Raw genomic sequence first — 19835 nt, forward strand, 5'->3', positions numbered from 1 at the left:
TGAATCTCATTTACTTTGGATTCAATTTTAATTTACAGAAGTAATTGATACTTCCATGGCGGTCATCAACTGCTGCATACTTTGATTGAGTACCTCAATTCATTTACTAAATTTGCATCTATCACCTACTGGACTTTTTCCAAGTCCCACCGAGTAATTCTTCTGATGTCCCAACGGGCCACCCCTGCCGCTCTCGTGGTCCCCCCTGTACACACACCCTTATTTCGCCCTGATGCCGTCCCAACTCGACAGTTTTCACATCAACTGAAACCGACCTGACGATCCCCGGTGAGGTCTTCATCAGGTTCTCCCTCATAAGCGAAACCAGAGCGAAACCTGATCAGGCCCAGACGTAAATCAACTTAACCCGGAAAATTCCTCCGAAAAATTCCCGCCGGTAGCCCTGTCCTCTCCCCAATCACCACAAGAATCTTAGATTCCTCCCCAAGAAATCCACCTCTAAAATTACATCTCGATGACACTCATCCAGGATAACCCTCTCAAGTCAATAAAATCCTCGATTCGCCACTGTACAAGGACTATCAGTGACGCTAATGCGCGAGACGAGTAAAATGTTAATGAGCCGTTGGAATCGCTGAATGAACCGCTACCGTGATAACACTCGGTCGATTCAAGTTTCCCGAATTATCATATACCGATTTTTGTCGGTTAAAAAAAAACCTCAGACCTGTTACCTCATTTCCAATAATTCTCCTTATTTAACACCCGGTGAGAACTCATCCGAAGATTATTCCCGGGAGATAAAGTTTTTTTCACTGAGTAAAGTATCAAATTCATCATCCACTTTGCGGAGGGGGAAGGGGGAGGAAGAGGGAGGGATGTTAAAAATACATTATACAATGGGTTCGATGAAGAGGTAATGAAAAAGGGGCCACTTTATGGGTGCTAAATATCCAGGGACCAGTTTGGGGATTTTGTCGTCCGACGGCCACGCTCCTTGAACATTTTACGCCTTTTATCACATCGTATAATTTTTTGCATGAAGTGATACGGGAGAAAGTGAATGGGAGATAAAATTTCGAAGAAATATACAGCAAGAAAAATGGTGAATAATTCCCGTGGAAGTCTTTGGAAAGATGGGGTCAGGAGGGTCAGGAGAGGTGGGAGAGGATTCAGAATTTTGATTATTTCGTATAAGAGGATAACGGCGGGGGTAATTAAGACGTTTGAGGTATTAAATTTAAGGGTTTTGGGGGTTGAATTAAGATGTTTGGAGGGATCGTCTAGATATTGTAGGTGTATTAGGTCAGGGTAATTTTTTGCAAATTTGTCGTGGGGATTTTTTATTTCAGTCGTTCTGGTTTTTTGGGGGTGATAAATAGGGATGGACAGTAGTTATTTGGCGATATTTTTCATGTTCTAGGGGAACTTGTGAATGAAAATGGGGGGGAAGATGGGGATGAGACTCTCCGACGGAGAGAAACAATTTGCTGTGTCGGGAAATTAAATATGTGAAGACCGGTAATGAATTTGCCCTGGGAAATTAATGTAATTGGGAAAATAAAATTGAATATCTTTAATGAAAATTAAATTATTGTTGTTATAATCGGATTTATCGGTAGAAAAGTTAGAATTATTGGCAGGAAAAATGCAATTTTACGACCATCACTATTTTCTAATTAGCTTGACTACTATCAATCTATAAATAAATACACTTGAATTTTAAATGTTGGGTAAATATTTGCAATTTGTTGTGAAGGTCAGTATAATTCGATATTCCATGTCATATGATCACTAATATTTCTATGGCCGGTAGAGTTTCAAATTCATTACCAAAATCCCACACCACGTCCGACTAAATATTCACTGGATTAAAAAATCAGAGAATTTTTGTCCTGAATTTATCAATTATGCAATAATTTTGATTGTTAGGTAGACTCGAAAGTCAAATACACCAAAATTTCAAGAGATTCGACATTTTTAGCTGGAAATATGTGAAATAAATCACTTCCTCCTCATTTTCAAAATTTTAATTTTTTCCCACGCGACTTGAAGAATTCTAGTCGCAATTCAATTACCTATTGCAACACGAAACTGTGTTTTCCAGTTGTTCTCTGCAGGAAGAAAATAGTTTGAAAGAATGTGACACGTCAGAATGCTAAGCAGTACCTCAACGTCTCAATCAATTCAGAATTGTAAATCGATTCGCGTCCAACGGAACATCAGTTTCCCAATCTATTCATAATTTTCTTCAAAGGATGATTGGAGAAGATTGATCGTTATTCCCATCACGTATCAAGATTTTCATTAACAAAGAGACCGAGAAACATTTCATACTGACGATGGGAAAACAGTCGTTAGGGCGGACAAGCAGAGAGCATTGAGGGTCTTGAGAATATAAATGAAATTTCGGGTGTGAATGGAATGGACTCTCAAAATTCTAAATGGATACTTCTGCGGTTTGTTCAGAGAGGCTTGTTATTACCCTTTTAATTGGGTCCACTCACTTATCCAGCAATAATCGGCGATAAGTGGGGAATATACGCGGTGTCATGTAGCTGGTGGTCCTAACCTGCAGCCGGTGGCACTCCCAAAATCGCTGGCTCTGCTCTGACGCAAATTCAACCTTTTTTATTCTCTTTAATTTCGCTATGTGTGGGGGTTAAACCACTAGCTTCGATTAATCACATCGTCTTTCTCAATTTGTCATATCGAGTTTTTCAAGAGAAATACGTGTTCCAGGAAAATTTTTGAGATTTTTGGAATTATTGTTGGGAATGAGAACAATTCAAATATTAATATTATTAATATTGATATTAGGAATATTAATTTATTTTTAAAATTGTGTCAATATGAAGAATCGTTTGATCAGACAAACACAATTTGAACACCATTAGTTATTAATCATCGGTTTCGTAATTTTTTCTCCATTAGAAACAGTCGAAATCGAATCGTAGTCAGCAGAGATTTTGCTTCGTAATAAAACAGTTTGGACATGGGGTAAAATGGAAGTTTCCAAATAATTTTGTAACGTCTCAATTTGATAATTTTGTAAGTCTCGATTGGGAACTTTTTGAAAGTTACCCAATAACGCTTTCGAAATTCAGGTTTAAAAAAATTCACATGGAATTACGAAGATATTGAAGTCTTCGTGAAAGTCTTAAATAAATATGTTCCTTAATTTCAAATTGAATCGTTCAAGAGTTTCAATTAGACACTTGGATAATATCGACTTAGGATTTTAAACATTTTCCTTCGAGATCTTCACGCACTTCAAATAGGTTTTTGACGTAAAAAATTCAACAGAACTTAATTTTAAAATCTCAAAAAGTCGTCTATGGTAAATTGATAAATTTTGGATCCCATGAATTTTTTTTATCCACACGAATTGTTTATTCTCCCAAAAAAAAATTATAAAAAAACTAACACGTGGTAAATTAACCAGACAACGCCCTTAAATATTTATTGTCCATACCCCGACACAAAAGCCAATTACTAAAAGATTTTTTGCATCAAAAGTTCCAAAAATTCTCTCATCCCCTCAAGCCCTCGAGTAATAACTTTCAAAAATCAACGTTAATTCCTTCTTAAACTGCCCCTCAGTAAAACTATACTGCGCACATAAAAAACCCAACAATTTTCAAGGTCACGATTCAAAGAATTAAAAAATCTTTCTTTGACATTAAAAAGAATCCCAAATATTTGTGCATCTAAAATCTAACTCTATCGTGCATTACCTTAAGACAATCATCCCCAGCACGTGAATTCAATTAAACAAAAATATTAAAACACTCGAATATATCTAAATTCCCAACACAAAGAGCTGTGGCATCAGTTTTCATGGTTCTCGTGTTGCATGGCCCTCAGTATTCCAAAATGGCGGACTGGTCCAGCGAGTCTTCTCCGTTCATCGAGTCCCTCCACCTCTCTCACCCGAATTCTTATCTCATTCCATCCAGAATCCCCCCAGCCAACGGCGTCTCAGGCCCATACCTCATGTACATATCTACCCACAATCTCGATTAAATTATAAAAAATATAATGAAGCCGATGTTAATGGGAATGTTGAACATTTCAAATTAAATAAATTGCTGCTTTAAAGAAGTAGCCACTGTTGTTTTGATCGCCGAGTCATTCAGTTGCGGAGAGCATTTCCCCTTGTCTTCCAACCCCGCTCACCCCTTCCTACCCTCATCCAACCTCCCCTCCCCCACCCCCGGCTGCAAGTCTGCGTGATAATTGCTGTAGTGGCTATAAATAACTTGCAATATTGCAGTTTAACGCGCGAGATTCAATTGGAAAGGCCTGATGGCACGCAAGGATCATTTACGATTCGCCCCGTACGGGAATTCACTTAATACAATCGATGATCTCATTCGAATGAGTTAAATTTACACAGCTCTCGTGATAGAGCGATTTAGCGGGCTATATCGACGGAAAGAATAGGTGGTATTATTTTTTTTTTACTGCAGAAGGGCGAGGACTGGCGTTGACAAATGTATCAGCGTTAATCTTCATCAAATGGATGACTAATTTCGATGTTTTCTACTGTTGTGTGACGAGAAAAATTGTTGGTTTTTCTTTTTCTCAATTTTTTAATGAGTCGTTCTGGAGAAATACTTTTATCTTTGTTTTTCGGGTCTTGATGATCTGAGGTTGGTGCACCGGTTTTGATTTGTGTTATGTCAAGATAATCAATTTTCTGATATTATGAAGTCATTACATTTCAGGAAAGAGAATTATTAGCTTTTTAGGGGGGATAAATATTGAATGAAACTTTAGGAGAGACATTTGGTTGGGAAAAATTTTGTGGAACTGTTGGAGAATTTTTTTGAAGGGTTCGGTAAGTTTTGTGTGAATGTTCTGTACAGATTAAGATATCGGGATTTGAATTCGTCTTGTCAAACTATCGTTTGTATTTTTTCTGTAGTTACGTGCGCATAATATTGAATTTTAGAAAAATGAAAAACTCGTATTTCAAAAATTATCTCACGTGTTAAGTCTCTCATATTTTTTCAGTAATTCTCATATTAAAAATAATTCTTTTTTATTACGTAATTCGCATTTCGTCCTAGAAGAATTTGATTTTCATAAATTTGAGACGAATGAGAATTTGAAGTGAACAGTACCTGGAGTCCAAAATAATTCTTTGATATTTTTCTAACCTTTTGAACTCACTTGACATTAATTTGAAAAATTTAATTTCCGGTCGGACAGAACGAAATGCGACAGCAAAAGTAATTCACGAAGCTGGCGATGTATTAAATTGAACTATTTCGATGTTTCGATCGCATCCCATTTGAAAACCCCGTTTTATGGACTGGTTTTGATGATACTGTGTCTAACCTCTGAAATAAAAACCGCTTGAGGACGTACTTTTCTATTCAATATCGCAGGACTTTTGAATCCGGGAGACTCGTCGTGAAGGAACACGCATTAGGGTCACGTAGGGACAAAAGAATGGTTTTAGAAATGAATCAAGGGTCGATGGGAGTCTCAATACATCGTAATCCCAAGATTCACCCCAACTTATGGTGTACTTTCCCTAGCCATGCGTGACAGGATTTTTCATTCCCCTCGAATTCCAAAGAGACCATAAAAGCTCACTGTATTAATAAAGAGAGGGTAAAAAATCCAGTGTTCTCTCCCCGGATATGTCATCCCACTGTCACTATAGAGCCTCAACTGCCGGATGAAACTGTAGCAAAATTTCCCAATAAACGCATTCAGCTTTTACCGAACAATGAACAGAAAAAAATCATTTTGCCAGGATAATTTTATAATTTTATTTATTCTGTCTTTTATTTTATATATTTACTTATTGCATTTATTTTAAGTTTAAAAATTGGATTTATATATGTTATATATGCTATCATGACAATTAACTCGAACATTCGACTTTACTGTCAAATAACATTTGTTTGTTAATTATCAAATAAAGCTAATGTAATAGCCTAAATCATATGGAGAGAAGTTTTCGATTTCTCTAGTTAATTTTTAGTTCAATTTTCTAATTAGTTTGATGTACATTAATTTGGCGCAGGTGTTCTAGTTAATTTGCTAAATTTAACAATTAAAAATGATAAAATTTGGAGTTTGATCCGTCCGAAGGTGCAAAAGTTGCCTCGATATTTTTACTTAGAGAGAAATATTTCCTAAAAATTAGGTACATTTTCGATAATTCCAAAACAAAAAGCAGTTGCAGTAAATTTTATGGAATTTTATGAACAATTCCGTAATTATTATCCGAATCGTCAGTGAAAAATTGCGACACTGTCACGTAAAACTCCCCAACCGATTCTGCGATCAGTGCAGTGAATGCGAGTTCAGTAATTTTTACTAAATATTTCTCCGCGTAAGACATCCGGTTCTGCCAAAATAAATTCTCCGGATCTGCCCCCGATCAAACGCAAAATTCAAATATCATCCCTTCGTGTACGGATGTGTGTCGATAAACCCAGGTTTATCCGGACGTATATACAACTGTTGTAATGGGGTGACGATCGTGGTAGCCATCTCTCTTGAATTCCTCCTCCCCCTTGACCGGAGTCCAATAGGAGGGTTTCGCCTCTGTCCATCGCTCAGCGGGATCCCCACAGGACCCCGTTGATTTACGGGTTCGGAGGGTCCCTCGGTTTGGGGGAGTACTCCTTGCCTATTCCTCTTCACGTGGGCCGTCAGAGTTTTCGTGATGAGATCGATTCATCCCAGAATAAGTCAAGAAAAATCGACTGAGAAAAACTGAATTTATTTCGAGTTTTCACAACAGTTTTCAAGTGGGACAAGCTTTACAAAATTTTCATGGGGATTTTTAGTCACATGTGCAATGAACAATCCAATCGGCGGACGATTGGGGGGTATTCAAAGTTTATAGGAGGATATTAAGGGTGTCCTCGCGCGACAGTCTCTGTAAAAAGTTTGTTTATGGGCGTCAAAACGGCCCAGATTAAGGCACAATATTCTCACGATATCTTGTTTTACTTAATGGATTACATTTGTGTATGAACAGTTAACATATAATTATGTATTTTCCATTGTAAATATTTTTAATCATTTAAATTTATGAAATCCTAGAATAACTACAGAAAAGAATTCTTAGAATTCCTAGACCAAGACAGTCACCCGATAAATTTTTTTTTGGATCTATTTAATGGCGCAGTCTCTACTTCACAGAAGTTTTATTTAAACAAATATCGGGTCGTTGATTTATTTAAGAATTATAATCCCTGACGCACCCTTTAAACCCGAAGATGACCCCAAATTTCAAAATTTTTTATCTCAAGTTCAAAACGGACGATCTCAAATAGGAAGCGATCATTTTGCAGCTGTTCTTCTTAACTATTCGTCAAAAAAGTTTAAACAAAAATGTCGAGCAAATGTTCCACACGACGCAACCTTAAATTTGTTAAGTCATTTTCGCAATCGGTAACGAAACTTAGTTTCGTAATTTTTAACAAATATTTCTCTCTGAGTCTATGAATCGTGAATCACGTTATCGAGTGACCGATTCACCCCCTGTTAGCTTACTGTATTCAATAATTTTTCTTCCACTTCATCCCCTAAAAATGTTTTGCCGAGCGCGCCAATTTTAGGAAAGTTCCAATTCACAAATAAAATTCCCCCCCAGTTTACAATCGAATGAAAGTGTTTATATTTCATAAAATCAAATGAAAAGAAATTTCCCTGACAGGAAAGGAGTATAAAATTTTTCTACCGCTCTTAACCGTCAAATAACGCACATCTATAGTTATTGTACAAGAATATATGCGAATAAGGCAAGTACAGGCGGGTCGTGCGGAGGGTGCGAGAGCTTTTCGCACGCGGAGAGCTCTGTAACACACGACAGTAACTAACCGGATTCCGTCGGGTCTGTGCACTGAGCATGGTACCTATAGAGGCCAGAATATGGCTAATCTATGGCCTCATATCCACGGCCAAACTGTACACTAGCCAAATGGACGCGGCAATAACGACCCGTTAACGCTAATTCGTGGAATTCTGATTGACGATCACCGCAGGGAGAAGGCCCCGTCCTCCCAACGCACCCCCTATTCCACCACCAAACTCAAACATCCCTTGTATTGGTGTACGTGTTCATATCGATAAATCTTGTTTTATCCCGGCATTAAACAATTTTTTCGATAAAGTTAGAAATATTTGATTCTGTACATGAGACATTTTTCAATTGGATTTTGAATAAAACGACATGTCCTAATGCTTCGCCATAAATTTAAATATTTGTATGTGGCTAAAATTTATAAAATATTTTTCGGAATTTTAAATGTTTCGCGTAGGTAAAATATTCTTTATTTTGAGATTTTAATGTGAGGAAAAATATTACAGGAATTTCGGATCCTTGAAATTGAAATTGGAGATAAATTTGTAACGAAATAACAGGGAATTTGAAGGAGAAAAAAATTTCAAAAAGTAGACGAGAATTTTCCGCCGAAGACTTTTAATATTATTATTGGTCAATAAAATTTGCTTAATCCACTGCGTGGAATTAGATGGGGAGGCAATATATATTTTAAAATAAATGCATAATTATTTGCGTCTCGATCAATCAATATTTTATGTATTAAAATATTGCCACAATAGGGTCTTGCAATGATCTACAAATTTACATAAAATTCGATGCTTCAAAAAAAATTATGAAATTCAGAAATATTCAGCAAATGCAATTCCAATATAATTTTCAATTCTTAACTAACCAAGTGCTTGTCAAATTTCACTTTTTTCTCAATTTTGACAATCCTAAAGGTCAAGTGCGCCGTAAAACCGTAAAAATTGTATTTAATTAATTTCCATCAATATTCGTACCTTAAAAAAATAACTCATTTTCCCAAATTCATTTACTCGCCGCCATCAAAATTATATAGATATTTCCATACCACATGTTAACGCCAAACGAATTTCCCTGTGATCGGTAAATATTCCTGTCAAGAGGCAATTTTTTTTGAGTGCGTGGAAAGGTCTCAATTTTTTTTTTATTTTCAATTTCTTTGTGAAATTTTCTCGGCGAGTTTTCGTTTTCATGGCAAAAGCACCAGCAAAGACCTCCGATAGTCTGTGAAAACGAGTGATATACCCTCCGCGTGGCGGAACGAATCGTAATAGAGCGGTTTATTACATCGAAGGTTAAGGATCATGCGGTAACACAGTACGCGGGATCAACTGTAATTAAGCACTTCTGGATAGCTGGAGGTGTGGGGCAAAATCAATTATGATTCTCCATGGACGTGCAAAAGTCATATCGGTAATGCCATCGTAAAATCACTCGCCGCTGCGCGTTTTCTCACGTACGTCAAGGATAAGAGGGGCGTGAAAAATATCCTTATCGCGTATTATGTGTATTACGGTGGAGATAATCAGAGAATATAATGTTGTTTACAATCGGTTGAGTTACTCCTTTGTACTGGGTTTATCCGTTTACTGATGGAAGATGTTTATTCAGCAAGTGGTCATGTTCAAACAACAAAAATTGTATAAATTTTGGAAAATTGAGCAATTCCTAGCGCCAAACAATTTCCCTCAATGATTCCACAGAATGTTTAACATTTTAAAATTTCTATTCAATTTTTTTCACTGGATTATTCGATCAGTCCAATTTCATAAAATTAACAATTATGTCTGACAAAAAAATCAAACAGAATTTCCTCAAATGTCTGAAGAATTTTTTAGAAGTTTTTTAAGTTCTTAAACTTAAAAATTGAATGCGATCTGTGAAATTCACGTTTGAATTTTTAAGCAAATTCATTTTACCGAGAATTAGATGAGATTCTAACTTTACGAAGTCGATGTTATTGAGTCGTGAATATTTTTATTCAATAATAAATGATAAACAAATGCAATTATCATTTGCAGAAATCGATGCCAATAATAATTGAGAAAAAAATTGAGGAGTTCAAATTGAAATTCGGGATAACCTTTCATTGCCTGATTATCACAATTATTATCTACTTTAGTTATTTTTCTCATTCGTAACACCAATTTTATATGAATATGCACGTGATAAAAAATAGTAACAAGTGAACACTGGAAACTTACTCACCGCGAACGCTCGGTAAATGTTCACTTGTACCGAGCACTTCTGATCTCGTCGCTGTCAACTCAAAACTGAAAAAAAAGTCACCCTCCCCTATCTCGATGCTGTCCCACATACCTGAAGAAAGTACTTTTACCGTAAAAAAAGAGGAGAAGTGTCACGCAGTTGGTATTCTCCCGATGGGTTAAATACCTTTCACCCAAGGACACCCTCGCACCCTTCCAGCAGTGTCACTTGCCGGTCACCGTTAAAAAACCTCTGGGATTGGTTACGCATTGGGTGGAATTCAAGGATTTCTTTAGGTAAAAAACTCACGGAGAAAGAATAAACAGGGGTCGTGCATTTCCTGCAACAGAGTAGGTAGTAGGTTTTACGGTTTGTCTTGGGGACAAGGTCTCAAGGGTTGTTAAAGAAGAAGCCTAAAAACACGGATAAGGGGAGGGGGTCTGTGACGAGGTCATCGGTAAAAAACTGTTCAACGGGGTGACCGGTTATTGCTCGTAGGGTTGTTCGGTCCAGTGTTGCCAGAGCTTTGGACAAAAAATGGGACGTGACGAAGATCGAAATTTCCAAAAGTATGAGAAAAGGTTCTGTAGGGTCCATACGAGTTAGAATGTCAAAAGGTCCAGAAGCTCACGTCAACCAGAATTCCCTTATTTCTCATAAAATCGGGTAGTCAATCAAGACAAAATCTCCCCAGAAAGGGTCATCAAGGGCTAAGAGTGTCGCAAGGGCTCAAAGCCCTCAAATAAACTAAAATCCCCAAATGATTGATTTCCAAAGTCGCAATTCAATGAAATCAATAGCTAGAAGAAGCTAAACAGTCGGAAAGGGTAGAAAGGGTCTTAAGGGCCTGAAAATCGTTTCAACCCGCCCTCCAATTTCATGATTCGATAACAAAAACGGAAGAGATGAAGACTTCCATAACAATTAATTAAAAGGGTTTTCAAAATTATCAAGGGCTGGAACTATCGTAAGGGCCAGGACTTTGCGAATCCTAATCTCCATAATTTGGAAAAACTGAGTTCATATCCGACCGTCAAAAAATCCTCAAATTTTCAGGATAAAAATGACCCACTTGACAACACTGGTTTGGGCCTCAGTGATTTTTACGACTGCGGAACCCCGGAAAGGGTCGTAAGAAAGAACCTGCACGGTTCTTGCATTGGGCCCCAGGGGCCTCGGCCGACGGACACACTAGAGCCATAGACTCCACCTCGACCGTCTGACCTCGCAATCACCACAAATACCCACATTTGAGGCCCCCCTTTTTTTTCTACCCTGCAAAAACTTTTTTTTTACCTTATGCTGGTTGAAGGACGAAGCTTGGATTGTTGCCGGGGACTAGTGGGGTTAAATTGCTGGGAGTTTAGTTTCGCTCGGACCGTTCCATCGGCCACATGCACCCGCACAACAGTTCCTCGATAGTTTCCTGAGGTAAGAAACTAATGTTTATGAAATAATATTTTACTTGGAGGGAAAAAATTGTTGATTGGGGAGGAAGGGTGAAGTATGAGAAAGTGTGGGGGGTCATGGGAATCAATTGATTCTCATGAAACGGTTGATCGTGAACGGGGCGGGGGAGGTTTCGTAATCGCACTGGAGTAATCACTTAAAAAATATTCATAATTTGTATTAATAATCACGAGTTCGGAGGGGGAAGGGGTGGAGGAGAGGTCGACGCGAGTGGCGAGCGAATGAGAAAGAGGGGATTATTAGTGAGGGAAATCGAGGATTAAATGGACGTCGTTCAGTCGATTTTGCTTAGGACATTCGTTAAAGTCCAGAGTTATTACTTCCGACGTTACAAAAATATTAGTTTTGAAGATTTGTAATTCTTTGAGTTTTTAGTTTTTCAATTTTTTTTACTTCCGAATTTTCTATTTATTTTATTGGTTGAAAAGCTTTACATGAAATACCTTAAAAGGTCCCAATTTATGTCGCTAAATGGAGAGCAAAAATTAGTAAAAATTCTCTAGTCGTTTGGTAATTTGGTTGTGTTGCCGCAGTTCAGAGAAAATTACCGTTCCGCTGAGTATAATTCGGCGATTATTTAGCAGACATTGTTTATCCGTTTTACGGAAAGAAATAGTTCACTAAAAAGTGCTCGAAAAATCAGGAAGGGTCGAATACAAAGTACAGAAAGCTCCCTAATAATTACATAACTCGTTAGGAATTTAATTACTAATCAATTTTTATCCGATTTTCGCTCCCGAGTTACGGAACTTCTCCATAATTTTTCCTGAATGTTTCTCTCTGAGTTGAAGAAAAATTACCCAATAACCAGATTATTTTTCTCAAATCGCAAGATAATTTTTACCCAGCACTCGATAAATCCCATTGACATCCAATTACCAAACGATTATGTAATTTCTACTGAATAAATCTTCCCACTACCAGGAATTTAACGCAGATTTTCAAATAAAAAATGGGCCCTTTGGTGGTTCCAAATCACTACGATTCACCCAATTATATTTCTCACCTCGTGAACCACTTCAAATAATTACAAACCATCAAAAAAGGCCCCGACTCCAAACCATTTGGATTTTCAATCAAATGTCAAGCAACAACGCCCACATAATCCTCGCACTTGAACTCAATAAATCCCTCACCTTTTGTTTATTTTTTCTCAGCTGACCCTAAACCATCGCGTTCAAGCCCACGCAGACATTTCGGCGTCAGCAAACGCGTGACACCCCTAAATGCATCGCCTGGCCAATAAAACCCGTGAAATGTCCGCGAAAAGTGTCCATTCCCCCGCGTCGAGTGCACCGGAGAGCCAGATTTTTGAGACTAAGTTTATCCCTCATCCTTTTTTTTCCCATTCATCTCTCTCTCTCTCTCCCTCAACAGAACGATCTCGCTCTCCTCACGTGCCACAGTAGTCCAATAAAAAGTCGCCGTTGTTTGATAGCCGACTAAATCGACCTGCCAACCCCCTAATGCGTCATTACTGTCGGTCTTTACGGCCGACTCGTATCATTTCACTTAGGTATATTGATATGGCAACGAGTTCCCGACCTCGTCCAACGTGAAACGGCATGGCTTCCCAACACTCCAGCCGAATGTGTACGCGAGAAATGCCCCCCCATACAGTCCCATCCCTCCCCCCTCGTGTGTATACCCCAATGCTAAAAATTGCCTTCAAAGTACTCAAGCACGATAATACTGAAACCCCAGAGTACTTCTCACCTTTATCAAAATGGCCATTTTGCTTGCCGTTCACTTCCCTTTACGGCGAAAGCTGGGATTGAATGTCTCAATGTCTTAAGGTTCTACCCTTAGATCGGTATTTCACCGACCATCAACGCGGATTTTGAATATTTTCATTTGCCTAATTTTGGGACTAATTGTAGGAGGAAAAATCGGATGTTGTCGGTACGCTTTGAATTAAATTTTGGAATGTTTTGATATTGTTGTAAATGTTTCCTTCTTGTAAACAAATAATAGAAATGGTTGCCGAGCTGTGGATTAACTTTTACGAAGTGTGGAAAAATTGGTGGATCTCTTTAACGTCTAATGAGCGAATATTCAGATTTTAGTCTTTAATTATAAAGAAAATGTTGGTTTACCCATGAGACACTGTGTTGAGTGTAATTACCATGAGACAATGGTAATTAAATTGAGGAGCAAATGATGATTGCAAATGTGATCGAGAACTACTTTAAGACGGTAAAATAGATCTTAAAATTGTGGAAACAGGTTTTTTTGCAATTGGAAAACATTTGAGACACTCAATATTGGGATCATTCAAAAAAAAAAATTCATAGAACCAAAAGATGTCTTAAATGTATTAATTCCTAATTTCAATTTCTTAAATTTGTTTTAAGGGGTAACGGCAGTGGTTGCAAAATTAGAGAAAAAAATCTTCTTTCGAAAAACAACTCCCACCACGGGTGCAGTGGGTTTATGTACAAGAAGAACTAAAACTAAAAAATTATAGAAACTGAGAGCTCGAACATCGACCAAGACATCAAATTTATATAAATGAAATAATAAAAAAGGGTAAAAAAATCTCCAAGTTCAGCAATGGCTAAACGCACATAACGCGATTATGAATAACAATTATTTCTCCTGAAGCCAAAATTAGTAAGAGTACCATTAAAAAACTATTAATAATAAAATAAAAAAGTGCTAGTAATATTAATTTTTACCGAAACTTTGTCGCTGCGGAGTGCCACCATTTAGCCAAGTCTTCCCCAAATGTGCGTTAAAAATAATTATTTTCTAATTAATTTCGCAAAATATATGAGCGCCATATCAAAAACTTACAGGACATTGTTATTTCAGTAGTGAAAACACTCATTAATTCATTTTAGGCATTGCCTAAGGCCGAAATTAGAATAAATAATTCAATAATTTCTGCGTGACACCGCAAGCCAGTTTGCGTTGTAAAAAAAAACCATCAACGATAAGACGAGAACAAAGTGCTTGTTCTTTATTCGCCTTTTGGCTACCCCCGAGTACTTAATTCATGATTGTGAAATTGCGCGAGACGAATCATAAAGAAGATAAATGGATTTTAAATTGTAACCGAGTTAAAACGTAGGAAGTAAACAGGTAGGAGTAAGAAGAAAGAGAAACTCGAACATTTAATGCCTTTGTTTTTCTTTCTTTTTTTTTCTTCTTCGTTTTTCCTGTTTATTTTGTTCCACGTTTCTCCATTAACTGCAGGACAGTCCAGGCCAGGACTTATTGCATATTGATCCCATCGATCTTACGTACCTCGTTTGCTCACTCCACTCGCTCGTTTTTTGGCTCGAGTCGGTGTACAATAACGTTGCGGTCGAGAGGCTTTTGGAAATATCGCAGTGTCGCGTGTCGACGCTCGGGAAAAATCCAATCTAAATGATTTTTTTTTTATTTTTATTTGTGGAAGAGAGAAGCCGATAAAGTTCTGAAATCACTGGTGGCTCAGTCGTTTGACTGAGGCATTTACTATTTCAGTTTTTAATTTTGTAATTGTTCAATTTTGATAATTATATAGAACAAAATGTAAAGAAATATAAGTTTGAAGTTGTTTATTCTTTGAAAAGAAGACACTTTTACTTGAATTAGTAAATAAAATTAGTAAAATGTAAAGAAAATTCAGGGAATATCTTCCTGACGTCCAAATTCCTCGGGAATTTTCGGAGGCAAAACAATTTCAATTAAATTAAATGGCATTCAATGTGTTTTTTAAAAAAGAGTCTATTGACCTGATAACTTTACTGCTTTATTTTTAATTTAAAAAATAGGCCAAAATACATTTGGATTTTTGTAACCATAAGAATGAAATTTCAGAGAAATCAATTAATGAAAAATATCTTCATGACGAAACAATTAATCTTCTTATAACGGTAATGGTAAGAATAAAGAGACTGTCCAGAATTTTGAGGTGATAACTCGTAACAGTCGATGTAATTTTTGTACATGTGATAATTTAGATAAATTTAACATGAATAATTTTTATGTGAGTAGCAAACAAGTGTTGTTGAATTACTCCAACAACCACGAGCTATCGTTCGATAAGAATAATCACGAGAGTCATGGAGGTGTCTGTAATCGACACCACAACACAACCAGAGAATAAATGACCTCGCGAACCCCAACGCGAGATCGTTGTCCAACAAATAAACCTTACGCGTACCGCCTGTCATGTACACAACATTCAACATTTTTTTATTTTTCTAGTGCGTTGAGTTTATCAACGGATTTATTACGTACTGATTTCTAACGCTTTTCTGATGTCCAAACGACGAGAACGGAAATCGGGAGAAAAAAAGTTGAAGAAAAAGTTGGGGACTGGTCGCGTTAATTGTTTAAATTTTTGGAAGAACGTGGCGATATGATGTATCAAAACTTTCATGAAAACTTGAAATTTTCGGAAAAAATAAGTGGAATGAGTTTTGTGAAAAATTTTTTCTTGAAAAACGCGAAGTTTTGGGGAAATTAAAAACTTTAAATATCGCGAACTATATAAATTCGGCCATTTTCAATCAACACAATTATTTATAAAATTATGAGACCCATTTCCCATATCATTACAATTGTCTTTCCCATTTATAATTTTTTTAAAGATCCAAAACTCATATAAAACAAAATTTCAGGATCTCCTCGAAATTTAGGGTTCCATGCAGCTCATAATCTTCTAAATCTCAAAAAAGAATTGGAAAATATTCGTTGGGAGAAAATTATTGCATCAAATTAGAAATTACAATTATTTACATCACAAGCACTTTTCAAGAATAATTACTAAACGTTTAATTGTCGACTATAAAAATTCAATTCACGAGAAATCGATTTCATACTTTGAAAATTAAGGAGTTCCACAACATAAACAATTTCAATTATTTATCGTTACCAATAAATTTTAAATGATAAAAAATTTTACGTGCGAAATGTAATTTTAATGATATTGTACATTGTCTGATGTCCAACAAAAAGCGACTAATGTGGGCATCCTTAATGCGTGAAAAGTAAAAGTGTTTTTGTATCCCTTATTATGCAGTGTCGATTACGTTTGGGGCTGTACTCAGTTGATTTTACTGAGCTAACTACAGTGCATAGCTGTTGATAACGCGTTCGGAGCAATTTCCGTTCCACTTCGTTCGAGGCGTCTGTCACGTTATTATGTGCCGTCGCATGGGAATGCAACCGCCGCGTTATCATTACAAGTTTTTGTGACTTTTTTTACGTCGTTCCTACGAGGCTACGCAGCAAAATATTGAATTAACAGGAAAGTTCATTCCCACGTATTCGGAGGAACGTGAAAGCCATTCGCAGGTGCCAATTCAGTGGTAAATTTCTGGATTGGGAGGGGGTGGTTGGGTGGATTCAATAGCTGGGAAGGTACTCCACAACTTTCCGTGAGATTTTCAAATTCCGAACGAAGATGTCTCAATAAACTATTAAACTATTGAAATTTCTAATAGAAGATCATTACAACGCCCAAAAGTCATGAATTTAAATTTTTTGAATTTGAAAATTGTCTCAACAAATTATCAATTTTAATTGAGATGTTTAGAGATCGATCATTGGGCAAATAATGTTAATAGTATGCTGAGAGCAAAAAATATTTTTGCCAAATATCCATTTACTTCAAGAAAGTATTGATTTTCTTCAATCTTTCATTTAAATTGGGTCAATTATATTGTTCTAAGAATTGATCATGTTAATTATAACTTTGAATGAACTCCTGCGATAATTATGAGCAGTAAATAATACATAGAAATTCTTCCCGCAAGAAAATCAGAACTTTAGAAAAACGAAATAATTATTGAAGGAGTTCATTCAAGATTACGTACGAAATACTCCTTCTTTAGAGTAATATGATTATGATAATTTAAACCTAAGTAGATATCCACCGGGAATAATTAGACTGAAACAATAAATACTACTGTGTAGGTCATGCAAACGCATTTAAAAGTTCTTTATAAAATTTATAGCAGAAGAGCCAAAGAACCAAAAAATTTTGTTAAATTCCCCAAATTTGAAAACATAAAGAGGTTCAAGTATTTTCTCCTCTCGTGTCCAATTAATCCTTCAATTATTGCGATTAAAAAAAATAACTCCGAGTTGTTTTAAGGAGTAACCGAAGCGGTCACAACATTACAATTTTTCACCTAATTTTTTTCGATTCCATCCACTGAAAATCCCAGAGATTTTATCGAAAGATTTACATCAACATAACAGAGCAAAAAGCGCTGAATATTATTCTTAACGTAAAAAAATAAAATAAAAATAAAAAAATAAAAATTAATTCCATCCTCATGATACCCTCAATCCTCCGTAAAAATTCGAAAAATGTCCATTGGGAGAGAATCGAAGAACCGGCAAAAAAGGGGTTGAAAAATCATAATTTTGCGAGTGTTTCCGTTACCCCTTAAAGATCAGACGGCGGCACGTGTCAAAGGAACACGTGAAAAGTCAAAAGCATGAAAAAATCAAGCGCAAGCGTCAAGTAAAACAGAATCACTGAAAGATGAACCGTCGGAGCTGGGGAAAGGCCGTCCATCGGCCGGAGAGAGAGGGAGAATCGCCGTATGATGAAAGTGTGTGGCAAGATGGCCGTCGGACGTCCCCTCCAGTGTCGCACCCGGCGCCGAATTGCCTGCGCATTCTCTAAGGGCTCTTGCCTCAACCGCGAGTCAACATGACGCCCGACTACCCTCTCCGTGGGCTCCAAATAATCCCCGCAAACAACTCAACGCTCACTCGGTTTCATTTACCACGCGATTATTTTTAACTTTTAAACTTGCGCTGGCTTTTTCGGTAGCGCGAGCATTTTTCGATTTCATCATGAGAGATTCGTCGAGTTGCTTTGTTCATCGGCGGATGTCAGGGGAATCCTTGCATTCCCCAAATGCAAGGATTTACCGAATGGAAATAATGTTAGAATATCACGTCAACTGGATAATAAATGTTGATGAAGGAAATTATGACAGGGAGTTGGACTGCAATTTATTCATTTGCAGGAACAAAAATTTTTGGTTAACATTTTTGTGTAATAGGCGAAGGGAAAAATATATTAATAATTATAAAAGTTATTTATACTTTCCGTAATTTGCAAAATTACCAAATTTACGTGGAATTTTTTTCAAACATTTGATAATTTTTATCTGAATCGTGCATTAAAAATTATGATGTTGTCACATAAAATTTCTAAGGCGATTCTGTAATGGGTAGACGGACAGAAATATTCCATAAAAATTACAGTAGTTGGAAATTTTATGGAATTTTTCACTGAAACTGTAGACAAAAATTACGGAACGCTCCAAAAAAAATGAGGAAAGTTTTCCTTCGCCAGAGGTTATTCCAAAATTATAAAAATAATACGTAATTTTCACGGAATATTTTTCTCCGGGCACTCGTGAACAATCTTTACCGCACGTGTGGCGGAATATACTATTTCCACACTCGTAATTACATTTAGTTTTTTCCTGTAACCTGCACCGTTCCCTGTCTCAAGGACGAAAATCCCACTCTAATCAAATTAATTGACGTTACAAATTCAACGTTTGCGGGTTCTAGGGACACTTAAGAATTTCCTGACTAATGTAATTAAAATCCGCCTCGAGGGCGACCCTATGATGTAATAGTACATTATGTCGCAAGGCCGATAATAGTTTTTTTCAACTGACGTGAATTTCTAATCAGAACCGAAGGCGACGATTATAATCATATGATCTAAAAAACATTGACTGATACATTATATTCATAGAATCCATGTTTTTACAGCTTACCCACATTTTTTCCAAGACTTAATACATAATTTTCCTCGATCCCGTCGCAAGTTTCTATTTTATTGCTTACAAATCTGGTATTTAATGCAAAAATCCTAATTTCAATATATTTCATCAAAGATTTAAAAAAATTCCTAACGTCATTCATTTTATCAATTTTTCATGAAGAAAATATTTTCGTTCAGTAAATATTTTGGAAATGAAATCTAATCAACGTCATATTACATAAATTATTCATGCAAACAAAAAAATTAATAATAAAAAGTAAATAACATAAAACACAAAGACAGAAAATCAATAAAATCTACTCGACTCGAAGGGGACCTTTTTTCCGTCGAAATTTTGAAAATTTCAATGCAACAGTAAGTGAAAGGGTTAAGAGGTCTTTAGGTAGTAGATTATTGATTAAAAATTAAACCTTTTATGCAGATTAAAATTATCAACTTCCATTGGAAATGTTCACAGTGTGCGATGGCGTGATGAGGCGCGGCAACGTTCGGAAACTGCCATCAGCTGGACCATGTGTGTGCAGTGGAGGGGAATGGCAAGATGGCTGCCCCCGGTGAATGCCGTCGGACCGTAGAAACGTGTATATCACTGGCATC

The 19835-nt window shown here is 36.7% G+C and overlaps 1 long non-coding RNA gene across 1 annotated transcript in view; it reads right to left on the reverse strand.

Annotated features, from left to right (window-relative positions):
• Positions 1-19720, reverse strand: part of LOC135172640 (uncharacterized) — a 66168-nt gene extending 46448 nt beyond the window's left edge. Inside the window, exons 1-2 of the long non-coding RNA XR_010301147.1 lie at positions 19649-19720; positions 11309-11438 (exon numbers count right to left, since the gene is read on the reverse strand). This is a non-coding gene — a long non-coding RNA (uncharacterized LOC135172640). The remainder of the gene's footprint in view (positions 1-11308; positions 11439-19648) is intronic.
• Positions 19721-19835: the final 115 nt, after the last annotated feature.

Source organism: Diachasmimorpha longicaudata, chromosome 2 (genome assembly GCF_034640455.1).
Source record: "Diachasmimorpha longicaudata isolate KC_UGA_2023 chromosome 2, iyDiaLong2, whole genome shotgun sequence".
NCBI classification, from domain to species: Eukaryota; Metazoa; Arthropoda; class Insecta; order Hymenoptera; family Braconidae; genus Diachasmimorpha; species Diachasmimorpha longicaudata.